Source organism: Budorcas taxicolor, chromosome X (genome assembly GCF_023091745.1).
Source record: "Budorcas taxicolor isolate Tak-1 chromosome X, Takin1.1, whole genome shotgun sequence".
In the NCBI taxonomy this organism is placed as follows: domain Eukaryota; kingdom Metazoa; phylum Chordata; class Mammalia; order Artiodactyla; family Bovidae; genus Budorcas; species Budorcas taxicolor.
Genome location: NC_068935.1, coordinates 41,497,971 through 41,517,519, shown reverse-complemented (window position 1 = coordinate 41,517,519; position 19,549 = coordinate 41,497,971).

Below are 19,549 nucleotides of genomic sequence, written 5' to 3'. Positions count from 1 at the left end.
CAAGGCTGCAGGAGGCAGGCTGGGCCCCCAGTTCTGGTTACTGAACTATTCAATATGCCAAGTATTTACAGGGCACCTGTGTGCATAGTTCTCTGGCTACAAAAGAGAAAGAAAGGCTGTTTCTGTCCTTTCTACTTGGCTCAATCCACTCCCAAGGCCTTGGGAACTTGAAGGGGTGGGGAGCAAAGGTGAGAACCCTGGAACAAAAGGGGACATGTGGCAATTAAGAACTCAGGAGCCTCCTATAGACACTAAAGGATGGCCGGGCCCTTTTAGACATCGCCGCCCATGCTTCCCAAACTGAGGCCCGCAGACCCTTAGGGCTCCAAGACAGTGTGCTGGCCACAGGGTAGGACTTGAAACCAGCGGAGAAAACGTATGTCTTCTTTTTTATGTATTTATTTATTTTAATTGGAGGCTCATTACTTTACAATATTGTGGTGGTTTTGCCATACATTGACATGAATCAGCCATGGGTGTACATGTGTTCCCATCCTGAACCCCCCTCCCACCTCCCTCCCCATCCCATCCCTCAGGGTCATCCCAGTGCACCAGCCCTGAGCACCCTGTCTCTTGCTTAAAGATATTAATTAGAAAGTGAAGGCAGGGAGGGAACTTTGTTTTTCCTTTTTTAGACTTGTTATCTCTATATTAAAACAAACACATAGGCATTTATAAAATGAAAACATGAGATTTCAAAGAAACTCCCTGCTTATGGCAGACTGCTTCAGATTATGCTCTGAGCCAGCCTCCCCCAAACCTCTCCCTTCGGTGGGACTTGTATTTGGTGATATTTCTGTGGGGAATTTTAAGGGCCTCTAAGAATTATGACTGTACATCCCAGTGCTGCCCAAGTCCCGTATCCATACAATGTGCACCACAAGTGTAATTTCAACTTTCTAGTAGCCATGTTCAAAAGAGAAACGGGACGGGTGAACTTGATTCTGGGAATAGATTTACCTTAAGGTGACATACCCCAAATATTGTTATCTCAACCTGTAATCAATATTTTAAAAATTAGTAATAAGATAGTTCACTTTCTTTTTTTCACAGTAAGTCTCCGAAATCTGGTGTGTATTTTCCACTTACCGCACATCTCAGTCCAGACCAGCCACCTTCCCAGGATTCAACAGCCACACGTCACCCGTGGCAACCTTGACCCCACTGGCCCCGGGCTGACAGCCTTCCAGAGCAGAGGAGCCCGACTGCCAAGAATGCACTGCGCGGGCCTCACCTTCTCATTTTGTAAATGAGGAAACAGGGCCAGGACTGGAAGTTACAGTTTCTAGTCTGTCTTCCTAAACTTTCCCAGAAAACTTTTTATTCTTATGTCAGATCCTTACCATTTTATTCCTTTACAGCGTGACTATTCTCTTGCTTGGAGAGAAGACAGACACACACACACATATACACCCACAGAGTATTTGCTCACATCCTTTGCCTTTTGCTTTCCACATTCCCTTCCTAGCCCCACACAAACCAAACTGCTCTCTCCTGTGGCCTGTTGGCCCCAGGTCCAGCCTTCCAGACAGAAAAAGCAGACACTCCAACCCCAGGTCAGTAGTTCATAAGTGCTACTGACTTCACGTGCAAAACCCTCTCCATCCCCACCCTGACCCACTCCACACACATTCCCACATTTTCAAAGAGGCCTTCTGGAAATCACGCCTTATCATCACTTTGTGGGTAACAATGTATCAGGGCTATGGCTTTTTGGGGTGGGGTGGCTCAGTGCTATTCCAGGAACCTGTACAGTCATTGTTACAATCAATGAAAAAATCCAGTGACTCTAAAGAAGAAAAGGAACTCACCCACAAGCCCTCTCCCCAAGCATAAGCACTGCTCATAGGATTTCCTTCCTGCGCGGGGCCTTTTGATGGGCCTGAGACACTTCGGAGGAGGGCCAGCTGGGACCGGGACCACAGTGGCCGTAACCTTGTCTTAGTGAGTTTCCCACAGCTTGGCTGCTTGCAAGGGCTTCCTAAGGAAGGGGAGTCCCAGCCCCTCCCCCCAGGCAGCCCCTCCTTATAGACGTGCACTTGCCAGGGACTGGCCCACTCTGTCCCCAGCACAGCCTGAAGCTGTCAGTTGTGCACACAGGAGCCCAAGCAGCCTGTGGAGGTTCCTTGACCCCACTGGCCCCGGGCTGACCCCCTGCCAGAGCAGAGGAGCCCGACTGCCAAGAATGCACTGGAATCCCGCTGAGGCTGGAGCCGAGGCCGCGAAAATGCGCGGAATGCCATTTGTTCAGACACACTGGCCTTTGCACAGAAAAGCTCTTTGGGCTTCAACAAAGGTAGGATGCATTGTTTCAGGACTAAGGGTCTGATCCAAGTTCACTTCAGTCGGTCTTAAAAGGAGGACGCCAGCTCATTAAAAACAGAGCAAAGCAGCAGTGCTGCAGAGATGACTTGAACTTGACAAAGTTCCCACCCGGTCTCAATTTTGAGACTGATGTCAGATCTCGTGTTAAAAAGAAAAACCCAAAGGAGAAAAAAAAAAAAAAAGCCCTTGGGCTGTTCACAAAATGGGTACTCATAAAGATAATTTCACTGTGATCTACAGTGTAAGGAAAAGATTTAGAAATGACTATGATTTAGAAAATGATTTCTGTAATTTAAAAATTATTAGAATTAATTTTCATTAACTTGATGGGATTCCATTTTGGTCGTGGTGGAGGAGTGTGTGCTAGTGAGAGGCATGTGGTAAAGTAACATCAGAACTAGTCTGGGGCTGCCTAACATTTACCTAATACTTTCCATTTGACACACCTTCTTTAAAAAGTATTTTTTCCACATAATTAAAATATAACCTTCAAGGTAAGCAAATGGGTATGGGCTGTTACTATGGTGAGATGAGGAAACTGAGGCAGCTCACCAAAGGTGAAGGGACTAGGTGACAAGGCTGACAAGGCTTATCCATTAAAAATAATGTTAATAATACAATCACCATTTTAACGTTATTTTTACTGTGTTAATACAACCATCAGGGACTTCCCTGGTAGTCCAGAGGCTGAGATTCCACACTCCCAATGCAGGGGACCTGAGTTTGATTTTTGATCAGGGAACTAGATCCCATGTGTCACAATGAAGATTGAAGATCCCATGTGCTGCAACTAAGACCTGGTGCAGCCAAATACATAACTATTTTTAAAACATCTCACTCTTTAAAAAAATTATCAATTATATCACACGTTATAGCTTGGTGTAACAGGCAAATTTGGCCTTGGAGTATAGAATGAAGCAGGGCAAAGGCTAATAGAGTTTTGCCAAGAGAACTCACTGATCATAGCAAACACCCTCTTCCAACAACACAAGAGAAAACTCTACACATGGACATCACCAGATGGTCAACACTGAAATCATATTGATTATATTCTTTGCAGCCAAAGATGGAGAAGCTGTATACAGTCAGCAAAAACAAGACCAGGAGCTGACTGTAGCTCAGATCATGAACTCCTTATTGCCAAATTCAGACTTAAATTGAAGAAAGTGGGGAAAACCACTAGACCATTCAGGTATGACCTAATCAAATCCCTTATACAGTGGAAGTGAGAAATAGATTTAAGGGACTAGATCTGATAGACAGAGTGCCTGATGAACTATGGAATGAGGTTCATGACATTGTACAGGAGAGAGGGATCAAGACCATCCCCATGGAAAAGAAATGCAAAAAAAGCAAAATGGCTGTCTGGGGAGCCCTTACAAATAGCTGTGAAAAGAAGAGAAGTGAAAAGCAAAGGAGAAAAGGAAAGATATACCCATTTGAATGCAGAGTTCCAAAGAAGAGCAAGGAGAGATAAGAAAGCCTTCCTCAGAGATCAATGCAAATAAATAGAGGAAAACAACAGAATGGGAAAGACTAGAGATCTCTTCAAGAAAATCAGAGATACCAAGGGAACATTTCATGCAAAGATGGGCTCAATAAAGGACAGAAATGGTAGGGACCTAACAGAGGCAGAAGGTATTAAGAAGAGGTGGTAAGAATACACAGAAGAACTGTACAAAAAATCTCTTCACAACCCAGATAATCATGATGGTGTGACAACTCACACTCACCTAGAGCCAGACATCCTGGAATGTAAAGTCAAGTGGGCCTTAGGAAGCATCAGTACAAACAAAGCTAGTGGAGGTGATGGCATTCCAGTTGAGCTATTTCAAATCCTAAAAGATGATGCTGTGAAAGTGCTGTACTCAATATGTCAGCAAATTTGGAAAACTCAGCAGTGGCCACAGGACTGGAAAAGGTCAGTTTTCATTCCAATCCCAAAGAAAGGCAATGCCAAAGAATGCTCAAACTACTTCACAATTGCACTCATCTCACACGCTGGTAAAGTAATGCTCAAAATTCTCCAAGCCAGGCTTCAGCAAGACGTGAACCATGAACTTCCAGATGTTCAAGCTGGTTTTAGAAAAGGCAGAGGAACCAGAGATCAAATTGCCAACATCCGCTGGATCATCGAAAAAGCAAGAGAGTTCCAGAAAAACATCTATTTCTGTTTAATTGACTATGCCAAAGTCTTTGACTGTGTGGATCACCATAAACTGTGGAAAATTCTGAAGGAGAGGGGAATACCAGACCACCTGACCTGCCTCTTGAGAAACCTGTATGCAGGTCAGGAAGCAACAGTTAGAATTGGACATGAAACAACAGTCTGGTTCCAAATAGGAAAAGGAGTATGTCAAGGCTGTATATTGTCACCCTGCTTATTTAACTTATATGCAGAGTATATCATGAGAAACGCTGGGCTGGGTGAAGCACAAGCTGGAATCAAGATTGCCGGGAGAAATATCAATAACCTCAGATATGCAGATGACACCACCCTTATGGCAGAGAGGGAAGAAGAACTAAAGGGCCTCTTGACAGAAGTGAAAGAGGAGAGTGAAAAAGTTGGCTTGAAGCTCAACATTCAGAAAACTAAGATCATGGCATCCGGTCCCATCACTTCATGGGAAATAGATGGGGAAACAGTGGAAACAGTGGCTGACTTTATTTTTGGGGGGCTCCAAAATCACTGCCGATGGTGACTGCAGCCATGAAAGTAAAAGACACTTGCTCCTTGGAAGGAAAGTTATGACCAACCTAGACAGCATATTCAAAAGCAGAGACATCACTTTGTCAGCAAAGGTCTGTCTTGTCAAGGCTATGGTTTTTCCAGTAGTTATGTATGGATGTGAGAGTTGGACTATAAAGAAAGCTGAGCACCAAAGAATTGATGCTTTTGAACTGTGATGTTGTAGAAGACTCTTGAAAGTCCCCTGGACTGCAAGAAGATCCAACCAGTCCATCCTAAAGGAGATCAGTCCTGGGTGTTCATTGGAAGGACTGATGTTGAAGCTGAAACTCCAATACTTTGGCCACCTGATGCGAAGATCTGACTCATTTGAAAAGACCCTGATGCTGGGAAAGATTGGGGGCAGGAGGAGAAGGGGGTGATAGAGGATGAGATGGTTCGATAGCATCACCGACTCAATGGACATGGGTTTGGGTAGACTCTGGCAGTTGGTGATGGACAGGGAGCCCTGGCTTGCTGCGGTTCATGTGATCGCAAAGAGTCAGACACGACTGAGCGACTAAACTGAACTGAACTATAGCTATGTGCATGCTCAGTCACTTCAGTCGTGTCCAACTCTTTGGGACCTTTTAGACTGTAGCCTGCCAGGCTCCTTCCTCTGTCCATGCAATTCTCCAGGCAAGAATACTGGAGAGGGTTGCCATGCCTCCTCTAGGGAATCTTCCCAACCCAGGGATTGAACCTGGATCTCCTACATTGCAGGCAGATTGTTTACCCACTGAGTCACCTGGGAAGCCCTATCACTTATATGTATTCAGTTCAGTTCAGTTCGGTCGCTCAGCCCCGACTCTTTGGGGATACAAATGAGAAGTAGAAGTGCAGATGTGGAAACAAATGTATGGCTACCTGGGCATAAACGAGGGGAGGGATAAATTGGGAGATTGGGATTGATGTGTACAAATGACTATGTAACATAGATAATCAATAAGAACCTACTGTATAGCATAGGGAACTCTACTCTGTGATGACCTACTTGGGAAGAAAATCTGAAAAGGAGTAGACATATGTATATGTATAACTGATTCACTTTGCTGTACAGCAGAAACTGACACAACACTAAATCAACACTATGCCAATAAAAATTTTAAATCAATAATACAATCATCATTATCATCAGCCTGCCAATAACATCTGACATATATACTGCCTCCTTCATGCTAGTTACTGTGGTAAGGGCATTGAATATATTTCCCCATTGTGCTAACCATAGCTCTATGGGAGAAGGTGTTGTCATTCTTCCCAGTTTATAAATGAGGAAACAGCAGCACACTGGTATTCAGTACCTTGTCTAGAGTCACACAAGCTAGTATGTGTCAGAGCCTGTATTTGAACCCAGACCTCTCCAACCCCTAATCCTCCATCCCATCACCTTTTCTCCTTAGCAGAGTGGAAAGAGCATTTGAGAAATATGGACAGTAGTAATTGCAGCTCTGTCATGTTTGACTCCAATATACACTCCTTCTTTCAGCATTTATTGAGTGACTACTATATGTATGGCTGTGTGTGTGTGTGTGTGTGTGTGTGTGTGTGTGTGTGTGTAGGGAACATGGTGGCGGGGGCAGAGGTTAGAGAGAAGAGATCATTAAGAAATCTGCTTATTTACTAATAATGAATTTATTTGTCCACGGTTCCTGTCCTCATCGTGTTTATCTCCTGGACGAAGGCATGGCAACCCACTCCAGTATCCTTGCCTGGAGAATCCCCATGGTCAGAGAAGCCTGGTGGGCTACAGTCCATAGGGTCACAAAAGAGTTGGGACATGATTTAGTGACTAAAACAACAATGACTGATAATCTACTGGGGAAGCCAGTCCTCAGCTTAATGCAAGAAAGGGAGGAAGGGATACACTCTCCCCTGAAAACAGCCTAAGCATAAGGCAGGGCTATGGGGCCATGTGACCAGAGCAAGGCCAGGGAGAGCAGGAAGCTGCATGTGATTGGAACCTAGGGTGTAGGGAAGCTTGAAACAGTAAAAGGGGGTCCAGAAAGGCAAAAGGCAATTTAGGGCCAGATGCTTGAATGGAATGCTGAAGAGTTGAACTTTTATTCCTTAGGTGATGGGGAACCATTGAATAATTTTGAGCAGAAAAATGAGAGAAGGATATAACATGCTACACTCTTTTGGGGGGTAAGGAGGAGTCAGTATGGCCACTCTTTGAGGCATGCAAGATCTTACTTCCCAGTGTCTGCAGTGGAAGCACCCAGTCTTAACCACTGGACTGCCCGGGCTTGCTATGCTTTTTAGGGAAGCGTGCAGGAGAAGCTGGAGGAAAGTGCCTTCACTAAGAATGCTGGAAGAAGATCCTGAGTTCCGAGTGGAACGAGAGACATCAGATGATACTTCCTATCAACTATAGCATGCGCCTCGCCCACCACCTCTGAGATTCCAGTTTGGAGGAGTAAGAGCATGGCCATGATCTACTAAGTTAGTTCTTAGGAAGAAAAGAACAGGTCCTCTTGAAGGGCATTCCAGCCCACTCATGGAGGGCATTCCACCTACTGTATTAGTTTCCAAATGTTACTGTTAACACATTACCACAAATGCAGTGGCTTGAAATCACACAGATTTATGATCTTCAAGTTCTGGAGGACAGAATTCCTAATATCAAGGAACTGGCAAGGCTGTGTTCCTTTGGGAGGCTTCACCAGAAAATGGGTTTTATTCCCTTTTCCAGCTTCTTGAGGCTGCCCACATGTCTTAGTGGATGACGCCTTCCTTCACTTTCAAAGCCAGCAACCCAGCATTTTCAAATCTCTCTGACCCCTGCTTTCATTGTCATATCTCCTTCTCTGACTCGGAGTCTCCTGCCTCTCTGTATATAAGGTCTTATAAGGTCTTTATAATGACAATGGGTCCACCCGGATAACCTCGGATCATCTCCTCAACTTGAAATCCTTAGCTACATCACATCTCCCAAGTCTCTTTGGCCATATAAGATAACAGGCTCTGAGGATTAGGCTGTGGACATCTTTAGAGTGGGCATGGCCCATGCCCATGCTCTTTTAAATCATCTATTTCTCAAGCACCTTAGAGAAAAATGGCTGTCCATCAACTGTAGCTATCTATTTAGACTTTTTTCCTGGTACTTGAAATATTAATAACCTCAGATATGCAGATGACACCACCCTTATGGCAGAAAGTGAAGAGGAAATGAAGAGCCTCTTGATGAAAGTGAAAGGGGAGAGTGAAAAAGCTGGCTTAAAACTCAACATTCAAAAAACTAAGTTCATGGCATCCGGTCCCATCACTTCATGGCAAATAGATGGGGAAACAATGGAAACAGTGACAGACTATATTTTCTTGGGCTCCAAAATCATTGCAGATGGTGACTGCAGCCACGAAATTAACAGACAGCTGCTCCTTGGAAGCAAAGCTATGAACAACCTAGACAGCATGTTAAAAAGCAGAGACGTTACTTTGCCAACAAAGGTGCATCTAGTCAAAGCTATGGTTTTTCCAGTAGTCATGTATGGATGTGAGAGTTGGACAATAAAAAAGGCTGAGCACCGAAGAATTGATGCTTTCAAACTGTGGTGCTCGAGAAGACTCTTGATGGTCCCTTGGACAGCAAGGAGATCAAACCAGTCAATCATAAAGGAAATAAACACTGAATATTCATTGGAAGGACTGATGTTGAAGCTGAAGCTCTAGTACTTTGGCCACCTGATGTGAAGAATTCACTCATTGGAAAAGACCCTGATGCTGGGAAAGATTGAAGGCAGGAGAAGGGGACAACAGAGGATGAGATGTTTGGATGGCATCACTGACTCAATGGACGTGAGTTTGAGCAAGCTCTGGGAGTTGGTGATGGACAGGGAAGCCTGGCATGCTACGGTCCATGGGGTCTCAAAGAGTTGTACATGACTGAGCGACTGAATTGAACTGAACTGAAGACTTTTTTCCTGATACTTGAGAAAACTCTGATGGAGACACCATATGGGCCATAAGTTCATTTGGATTTTTCCATAAGTCATTACAGAAAAATCTGAAGAACTTTGTAGGCAATCCCGTATAATGCCTCCTACAGGAAGATGCTATGCTTGGGTTGGTTCCCAGAGGGCTGCAATTACTGAGGTAAATCTTTGGACCAAAGTAGGACTGCCCTTGCCGTCAGTGAAGTGAAAATCACTCAGTCGTGTCTGACTGTTTGTGACCCCATGGACTGTAGCCTGCCAGGCTCCTCTGTCCATGGAATTCTCCAGGCCAGAATACTCGAGTGGGTAGCTGTTCCCTTCTCCAGGGGATCTTCCAAACCCAGGGACTGAACCCAGGTCTCCTGCATTGCAGGCAGATTCTTTACCATCTGAGCCACCAGAGAAGCCCACCCCTGACCTCCGAGTTCCTGTAAAATTTGTTCTCAAAAACCACCTTGCACAGGAGCCTGAGAGCTGGCATTCCCTGCCCAGCCCTGGAGCTGTCACAGGCAGCGCGAGGAGTTCACACAGTTCCTGGGAGCAGTTCAGCAGTGCTGTAGCCCAGGGGGACTGTGAGGTCTTGTTATCCAGGGAATTCTGGGACTGCAAACTAGTTTTCTTGTTTCACCTAAGGAAGGCCAAATAGAAAAGTTAAATGAGATGATGAAAAGAAAAATTCACTGTATCGCTGCATGAGGGCAAAACGCTTTTAGCGCTCCATGTGAACCCTTCCCAAATTGTGAGGAGGTTAATCAAGAGCTGTCTGGATACATATCTTGACTGCGTGCTGGACCCTCTGATGGAAACCCCATCCATTTGAATTTCAGACAACGGTTGAGTTGAAGATTTCTTTTCCCATGGCTATGAATAAATGAGCAAAAGCATGGTGTAAACTAGAATGCCTGGATGAATGAAAGAGAACAAATGTCTCCATCCCCCACAAGCACTGCAGATGTGTGCACTGACAAAAATATAATACGCTGATTAAAAGCCATTCTGTAACTGTGAAAACTGACAACAAATTGATCATTATGCTATTGACAAAGCATCGACCTGTGAGGAACTAAAACCTTAAACTGCTGTTTAAAGTCTCCTTTGGCCACATAGCAATACACGTGTAGCAGTAATTTACTGGACACATTTCTGAATACTTTTGCCACTCTCAGAATACGTTTACCTTTGACAACATTGGTTGCCAGTGGAGAAGATAGCTTCTTGAGATTAAAATGGATCCTATCCACAATCAGGACCAGAGTGTGCCCATTGGGTTTGTCAAAAGGATATTAAAACACGAAGACAGAAAATAACAAAGGAAAGATGTAAGAAAAGGGAGATTGGCAGTATAAAACTGTATAAAGACCAATTGGTCAAATAAATATGGATTTTAAATTAAAAAAATGATTCAGTGGATCCTTCAAAGAGTTCCATTTAATCGTTTTGTTAGGCTGAACTTGATGACTGGATGAAAATAATCTTGGAACCAGCCTGTGGTGTCTGGCACACCCCATCTCTGCTTTGGATCGCTTTGTGTATGCATAGAATAAGCTTTAGGGCTTTAGCATTCCTTGATGTTTAGTTTACTTATTTTATCAACTGCTTTCAAAGGGACCTTTAAAAGACTTCTTTGCCCACTCCACACACCACCCAACCCTGGCCTGTTTCATGGCATTATTATTATTTGAGCTAAGTGTGTTTTGAATATATTGCAGCTGAGCCTCTGGAAATAAAATGGAAGGTTTTGAGTGATGTAGTGTCCGGGGCCTAGACTAGCCTCCCCCAGACAAATGCCTATTGATCTTCGGAGTCAGCTGCCCAATGGCCATGCCTCCATTGCCCAGAGGAATGGGCCTTCCCTCCGTCCCCGCCCTGTGACTTCTCCCACAGCCCCCATCACACCACCCAGCACATGATTTGTGTACCTGTCTCTCTTCTTCAGAGATGCTTAATGCCTCCAAGGCAGAGGCCTTCTCTAATTTTTTTTTTCTAAAACTTATAACAACTATTTCAATCACACAAGTAATATCTAGAAACAATTTCATTGTAAAAAAATGTAAATAAAGAAATAGAGATAAAATACCATTTCTGTTCATTCCCCTATTCCCATTCCTTTCACAGCTATCCAAATCCTTCTATTTTGTTTTTAGTTTTAATTTTATCATTAATTGTGTTTATAAGCACCTGACATTAAATTTACCATCTTAATCATTAAATATAAACTTAAGTATAAAGTGGTAAGTATATTCACATTGTTGTACAACAGAGCTCTACAACATTTTATTCTTGCAAAACTGAAATGCTATGCCTATCTAACACTATCTCTCCCCCACTGCCACCCAGGCCTGGGCACCTTTCTCCTTTCTGTCTCTGTGAATGTCATTACTCTAAGTACCATATATAAATAGAATCATACAATATTTGTCCATTTGTGACTGGCTTATATCACTTAGCATAACGATGTCAAGGTCCATCCATGGTAGAGCATGTGTCAGAATTTCCTTCCTTTTAAAAAAATTTAATTTTTTTTGGCCATGCTGCGTGACATGTGGGATCTTAGTTCCCTGACCCGAGATCAAACTTGAACCCCCTGCATTGAAAGTGCAGAGGCTTAACCGCTGGACCACCACGAAAGTCCTAGAATTTAAGGCTGGATAATATTCCATTATTCCATTATATGGCTCTATAGTTTGTTGATCCATTCATTCATCAATGGACATTTGGGAAGCTTCCATTTCTTGGCTATCGTGAATAATAAAGCAGTGAACATGAGTGTGCAAATGAGTGTGCAAATATCTCTTTGATCTGCCTGAATTATTTTCTATATCTACCCAGAAGTGGCACCACTGGATTACTAAATCATCTTTTTAATTTTTTGAGGAACCATCGTATTGTTTTCCATAACACCTGCATCATTTTACATTCCCACCAATAGCAAACAAGCGTTCCCTTTTCTCTGCATCCTTGCCCACACTTGTTTTTTGTTCTTTTGGTAGTTGCCCTTCTCATCGGTGGTGGTGGTTTAGTTGCTAAGTCATGTCCGACTCTTGCGACCCCATGGACTGTAGCCCACCAGGCTCCTCTGTTCATGGGATTCTCCAGGCAAGAATACCGGAGTGGGTTGCCATTTCCTTCTCCAGTTCTCATGGGTATGAGGTGGTATTTCACGATGGCTTTAGAGAAAAAAATTCTCTAATGATTACTGATGTTGAGCATCTTTTTGATGTTGGTCATTTGTATATCTTCTTTAGAGAATTGTCTGATGAAGTACTTTGCCCATTTTTAATCAGCTTAGCTTGTGTTGTTGAGTTGTGTTAGATGTATGATTTTCAAATATTCTCTCACATTACACAGGTTGTCATTTGAGTCTGTCAGTTGTTTCCTTTGATGCATAAACATTTTTAAGTTTGATGTAGTCCCATTTGTCTTCTTTGCGTTCGTTGCCTCTGCTTTTGGTGTCCTATCTATCCAACAAAGCATTGCCACATCCAATTTGTTGAAATGTTTCCTCTATGTTTTATAGTTTTAGGTCGTAAGTTTAGGTATTTAATCCATTTTGAGTTAATTTTTGTATGTGGTGTGGAGAAAGGGTCACTGCGTGCGGACATCCAGTCTTCCCTACGCCATTTGTTGAAGGATGCATTCTTTCCCCCTTGTGTTTCCTTGGCACCTTTGTTGAAGATCATTTGACCAATATATGCAAGAACTTATTTCTTGGCTCTCTACTCCATTGGTCTATATGTCTTTATGCCAGTGCCACACTGTAACGATTACTATTGCTTTGTAATAGGTTTTGAAATCAGGAAGCGTGAGGCCCCTAGCTTGTCCTTTTCTCTAAGATCACTCTGGATGTTCTAAGCCTCTTGAGATCCCATATGAAGTCTAACGGCAACTTTTATATAAACAGAAACATCTAGCATTCATATGTAATCTGGAGGTGTTTTTAGAATATTTTTTTAAAAACCTGAAATGAAATCAGACCAGGCAGACCTCTCTGCTTTTGCCATGCAGCGGCCTCAGCCTCATGGTGGTGCCTGTTGAGCCCTTCCAACTCTTTTAAGCCATTGCACAGTCTTCAGATGATATGTAACTGTCTCCTGTATGTCTCAGGTGGCTTCCCACGTGGGTCAGAGATAAAGAACCTGCCTGCCAATGCAGGAGACATAAAAGATGAGGATTCTATCCCTGGGTCAGGAAGATTCCCCGAGGAGGGCATGGCAACCCACTCCAGTAATCTTGCCTGAAAAATCCCACGGACGGAGGAGTCTGTCAGGCTACAGTGCATGGAGTTGCAAAGAGTTGGACACGACTGAGCAACTGAGCACAAAAACATGTTTGGTAATGGTTTGATAGTAATAGGTATTGTGCTAACCTCTAGGTGTCAGAAGGGAAAACATAGGTAATAGGATACAGTTGTGAACAAGACAGCCAGGACATCTGTCCTCAGAGTGTTTACATGCTAGTTGGAAGAGAGAGATAGTAACCCAAACTGGAAGACAATTTCTGATTATGGTAAATGCAATGAGATAAATCCAAAGATCACATGATGACATTGTCTAAAGGTTGGAGGGATCTTGAATTAGTCATGGGTCATGGAAGGCTTCAAGGAGCCATTCATGTGGCATGTAAATGTTTGTTGAATGACTGAATGAATGAACAAGCAAATGAAATACAGACTGAATAAATAGAAGTAAGTTGGTTTCTGGTATGAATATATGTTTATCATTCCATACTATATGTAACTCCGTATACAGAACAGCTATAGCTGTTCTAGAGAGACTTAATTGTCTTCTAAGAATAGATCATGGGGTGGGTAAGTCCAGAAGTCCCCAGGTTAGATGATGCCCTAACTCAAGAAGAGGCCTAGCAGAGTCAATGATGAAGATCGAGATTTTTACTCTTGGGTAACTTGAGGCTTTGAAGCTCCTAGGCTGATGCCCTCTTCCTTAGGGGAAGGTTTGAGAGAGGAGGTACCACGAGTTTAGTGTGGGTAACGTCAGTTGTCTAGCAGCACCTGGCACAGGCAATTATAGGATGTGCACCTACAAGGAAATCTGAATTTGGGAAGAGGAAAGACTTCACGGGAACAGGAAACAGTGAGGAGGAGCTGGGGTGGCATCAGATCTTCCCAGAACAGGGAGGCAGAGCTGATGCCAGAGCCAGAGACACTGTCCTCAGTGACACCATTGCCTTTTCGGGGCTGTACTCAGAGGGGTGGCAATAGACCTTGGGTGCCAGGCCAGAGGATGTTCCATGGCTTTTCCCCTGGAAGGGTGATAGTAGGAAATTTTGGCCATAGATGAGACTTCTCCCTTGATAAGGTTTTGTGTGACAGCACCCGTGGGGATTTGGCTGGGTTTTCATGAATCACTAACCTGACAGGGAATTCCTGGATTTCTGCTTATATCCTAAATGGAAGTTTCATGTCCATGGACATAGACATATATATTCTCTGAAAGTCCGTTGCATGACAATGGCCGTTTACGTGTATTTCCCAGTACGGTAGATCCTCTACGTGGGAGCCTTCAAGCTGCAAGCTTTCAGCCACGTGAACGTGCATTTGCATGTGCAGTCATGTAAGCTAGTTCATGTGTCTGGCATATATTGTCACATGCGTGCATCCTCTACAAGTGGTTGTACTTGTGCACTTTACTGTAAAGTACTGTAAAGAGTACAGTAGGGCAGTATTTTTATTTCAGCATGTCTGGAAGCAAGCATAAAAGCAGCAGCCATATAGCTGGGATTACTGTACTTTTCAAGGTACTGTACTGTACGATGGGCTTCCCTGGTGGCTCAGACAGTAAAGAGCCTGCCTGCAGTACAGGAGACCTGGGTTCAATCCTTGGGTCGGGAAGATCCCCTGGAGAAGGAAATGGTAACCCACTCCAGTATTCTTGCCTGGAACATCCCATGGATGGAGGAGCCTGGCGGGCTACAGTCCATGGGGTCACCAAGAGTCGGAGATGACTGAGTGACTTCACTAGGTATTATTTGTGTGAAAAGTATTATAAACCTATTACAGTACACTACTATATAGCCAACTGTGTTACTAATAGTTGGGTATTAGGCTAACTTTGTTGCACTTACAAACAGATTGGACTTAGGAATGGGCTCTTGGAATGGAACTTGTTTGTATGTAGGGACTTATTGTAGTCAGGCACAGATTCAAACCACTTAAAGGAAGATGCCATTAAAAGACCTGTATTGGGGATTACGAGTCCTAGGTCTCAGCCTATGACATTTCACATGATGCCCAACCTCCCTGGACTGCAGTTACCTCATCTAGAAAATGACCACATGATTCCAGCTGCTCCTTTCAGCATGAGATTCAATGATGATATAACTCTTGCAAGTGTAGATATTCCCCTGGGACCCATGGTGATTTTGTGCAAACCACAGAGGTCAAATGGGCCCAAGCCTCTTGGGTATGGAGGCGGAAAAACAGTACATTATTTACAAGATTTCCTAGATTCTGAAGTAGTTGGGTTTGTCAAATATGCAACGATGAAGGAAATTAGAAACATAAGGTTAGGAGTGAAGGGCTGCCACTCTCCCCTGGTGGTCCAGGGATTAAGACTGTGCTTCTGATGCAGGGGGCTCTGGCTGGTCCCTTATCAGGGAACTAAGGTCCCACAGGCAGCCGAAAGGAAAAAACAAACAAACCACAAGAAAAACAAATGTCAAAGGACAAGAAGGAAAGATCAAAAGATCAAAACATTGGAGCTTTATTCCCAAGTTGCAAGGTACAGCTGTCGGGAATGTCCCCCATCCTCCTCGTCCCCCAACTCCCTGTAACCCTGCCTCCACTGCCCCCATCCCTGGGGCACTTCCTACCCTTTAGAGACTGTGCAAGCAAGTCAGCTGGATCCTTGGACCCCAGAAAGCCCCTCATCTATTTGCCCCATTTCCTGATTCTGGAGGACCATACTTCACTCTAGAATCCTGTGGAATAGCTCAGTGACTGCGGTGGTCAAAGTTTTGGATATATTGAGTTTCTCCATTTGGGGGTTCATGTGCTTCTGATGGTTTGAAAATCTGCTTTCAATGAATCTTTCCGTTGAATGTTCTGTAGTAATCAGATGGCTACAGAGTTAGATATGGTTCTTTTCACTCCAGATGCATCCGCAGTAACATTTAATAAAATTCTTTTGTCAACGTAATGAAGCAGAAAAACTAGAAGGATCAATAGCCCCCACCTGTGGGGGGAAGTTATGTGTAGGGAATAGAAGTTTCAGAAATAGTGTTTTAGAGGGTTTTCCTCTTTGCAATATGTATTTTTTAAAAAGAATGACAGTTGAGAATGTTCTGCTTGCTATTTTGATATCACTTTGGCTAGTGCAGATGGTGATTGCAGCCATGAAATTAAAAGACGCTTACTCCTTGGAAGGAAAGTTATGACCAACCTAGATAGCATATTGAAAAGCAGAGACATTACTTTGCCAACAAAGGTCCGTCTAGTGAAGGCTATGGTTTTTCCAGTGGTCATGTATGGATGTGAGAGTTGGACTGTGAAGAACGCTGATCACTGAAAAATTGATGCTTTTGAACTGTGGTGTTGGAGAAGACTCTTGAGTCCCTTGGACTGCAAGGAGATCCAACCAGTCCATTCTGAAGGAGATCAGCCCTGGGATTTCTTTGGAAGGAATGATGCTAAAGCTGAAACTCCAATACTTTGGACACCTCATGCGAAGAGTTGACTCATTGGAAAAGACTCTGATGCTGGGAGGGATTGGGGGCAGGAGGAGAAGGGGACGACCGAGGATGAGATGGCTGGATGGCATCACCGACTCGATGGACATGAGTTTGAGTGAACTCCGGGAGTTGGTGATGGACAGGGAGGCCTGGCGTGCTGCGATTCATGGGGTCGCAAAGAGTCGGACATGACTGAGCGACTGAACTGAACTGAACTGAGGCTAGAGTATGCAGCCAGTGATGGGGGCCCTAAGCAGGACCCCCGTTCCACGTAGGTCACAGTGTTGACACTGAAATTGAGGAGAGGGACAGAAGCCCTGGGTTGTGGAGCTGCAAATTTTGACCCCATCCAAGTGGGAGGCCTGAAGCCCCAGACGACAGTGAGACCCAGAGGATTGAGTCCTGCCAGAGCCACCTGTACTCACCAGATGGAACTCTCTACAGGGGAGGCGCTGGTGTCCAGGGCAGGGCAGCCACAGGAAAGGTGAGGCCAGGGGAAAGAAGTGGGTGCTGTCTCCAGGAGCAGCTGTGAGGTCAGGTGTGCACAATCCCGAGGCAATAAGGAAGTGGTGACTGGTGACCGGAAACCCTATGGATCAGAAAGTACTGGGGGAACTGCCAGATGGGGAAAGAAGAAAGGCAGGAGGTGCATGGGGAGGGGAGAGAATGCTAATGACATGAGAGCGCAGGGGGAAGGGCAGGAGAGAGATTCCTAAGAAGAGACAGACAGCAGGTGTTGATGATAAAACTCAAAGAAATAAAGTAGGAGCAGACTCATTTATCTTTTTTTTAAATTTATTAAAAAATTTTTTATTTTATATTAGAGCATACTTGAACAATGATGTGTTAGTTTCAGGTATATAGCAAAGTGATTCAGTTATACATATTCTTTATTTAATTCTTTATTCGTTATCTAATTCTTTCCCCATGGAGATTATTACAGAATGTTCAACAGAGGTCCCTCATTTATCTTTTAATCTTTTTCCTTCCCTTGGGTTGGAGAGACTTGGTGGAGTGTGGCTTTAAGGCGTGGGCAGCCTGGCCAGCACTGCTCTCCTTCCCCATCTGGCCTGAGCCTGCCCTGACCCTGAGGCTCTGGTTGGAAGGGTCTCTCAGTTCTGACTTCTTGCTCTGTGTGCCCTCCCTCTGCCCACTTCCGCTTTCGCCTCCTCCTGCCCTTCCTCCGCTTCTCCTTTCTTTCTCTTCGGCTTTCCTCCCACTTTGCCAACACCACCTCCCCTTGAGCTGGCCTTCGGTCCGCCACTTGCAGGGCCTCGAACCAAAGTGAGGATGAGCCAGGACCTGAGGACTCCATGTTATGGCGACAAAGTTCCAGTTCAGCACATGGACTGTGTTGCCATGGTCTGTAGGAATATAGATTTTTCTCTGCAGAGCTGTGGGGTTTGTCAAATGAAGCTCTCACCTCCTGGGGATATCCCCTGGGCCTCGTGGGGAGATGCTTCTGGCCGTTGCCTCCCTGGCTTCCTGCAGATAGATTTGAAAAAGGTCATGCTAATGGTATTTTGTCTGTTGCAGTAAGATTTGTAGACAGCCCGGATTGGCAAATAAGGGGGGTGGGAATCCCCCCAAACAAATTACAATCCACTTCATGTTTACTAGCCCAAAGCAAATGTGCTTTATAGACTCCAAATGTGTAGCTCAAGGTTGCCAACTCTTTGTGCCTCCAGCTGACTTCCCAGGCCTTGACCCTCTCAGTAACCTGTGGCTCTCCAGGCCCCCATAGGAAGTGACAACTGTAAGGAAATTTGCCAAAGGGGGTCAGAAACAAGGACCGTTTATGAGACCTCAGCCCTAAAGAGTGGATGAGCATATTTCTAAGCACTCCTCTCAAAAAAAAAAAAAAATCAGAACCCACAGTGTGACTAAGATCAAGTGCACTGACATCAATGACCAGGGGAAATAATTAAAATTTGGACTATGTGTTTGCCAGAATTATGACAACCAGTACTTTTCGTAAATCTGGAGCAGGACCTTAGCAGGACTGCCAGGGTCCCTTTGGAAACCTGATCTGTGTTCCTCTGGCTCTGTTCCCCACCCCCACTCCCTCCCATCCTCACTTAGCTTTTGGTAGCATTTCGAAGCCTTGGTATCACCGAAGGCAAATGATAGAACACAGATTTTGAAAAGGACAGCTTTGTTGTTGCCAACATCACGGGCACTGTTTGTTAGAGTTTGTTGTTTCTGGACGAGGATAGGAAGTGGGAGGAGGAATTTGATCTAGCCCTTCCAGCTAGAACTCTGTGAGCTGTGAGACCTGGATCCTGCTGCTAGGCCAGCCACTGCCAGAGCTAGAGTAGGCCCTTTGTTGGACTCTCTCTGCACACTGATCCTGGGGCCCACTGCCCCCATATAGAGGGAAACACGGGGATTCAGAATGCTTCCCAGTCCCCTCCTGGCTTTCTTGCGATGTAGTTTAGATGCTTTAAAAGCAAAAAAATGAAGAGCACAGTTGAAGTCCCAGAGAAGTTCTTGAGAAACACACATTGTATACAAGGGGTTTCCTGGTACAGCAGCGGGTCAGGTGTAGAAGAAAGTTCTAGAAAGTCTGCTGCTGTGACGACTCTAGGATCCTTTGAAGTCAGTGTATCCCACAGAAGCAAAAAGCCATGCTTTCTCCAGGAAGAAGAGGTTAGTCATTTGTACTGATGTTTAACTGTGACATGATGAAGATTATTTCAAACTTGTCATCCAACTGGGAAGTCACACATAGCATGTGTGACATGCGATATATATTGTACGTGTCTATGTATACAGATGTAACTCAGTGACAACCTGAACTTGAGGTCCTGCACAGAATTGGGGATACTTCCTAAGAATCTGGTATTTCTTCAGAGAAACACTAGGTGGCATGGAG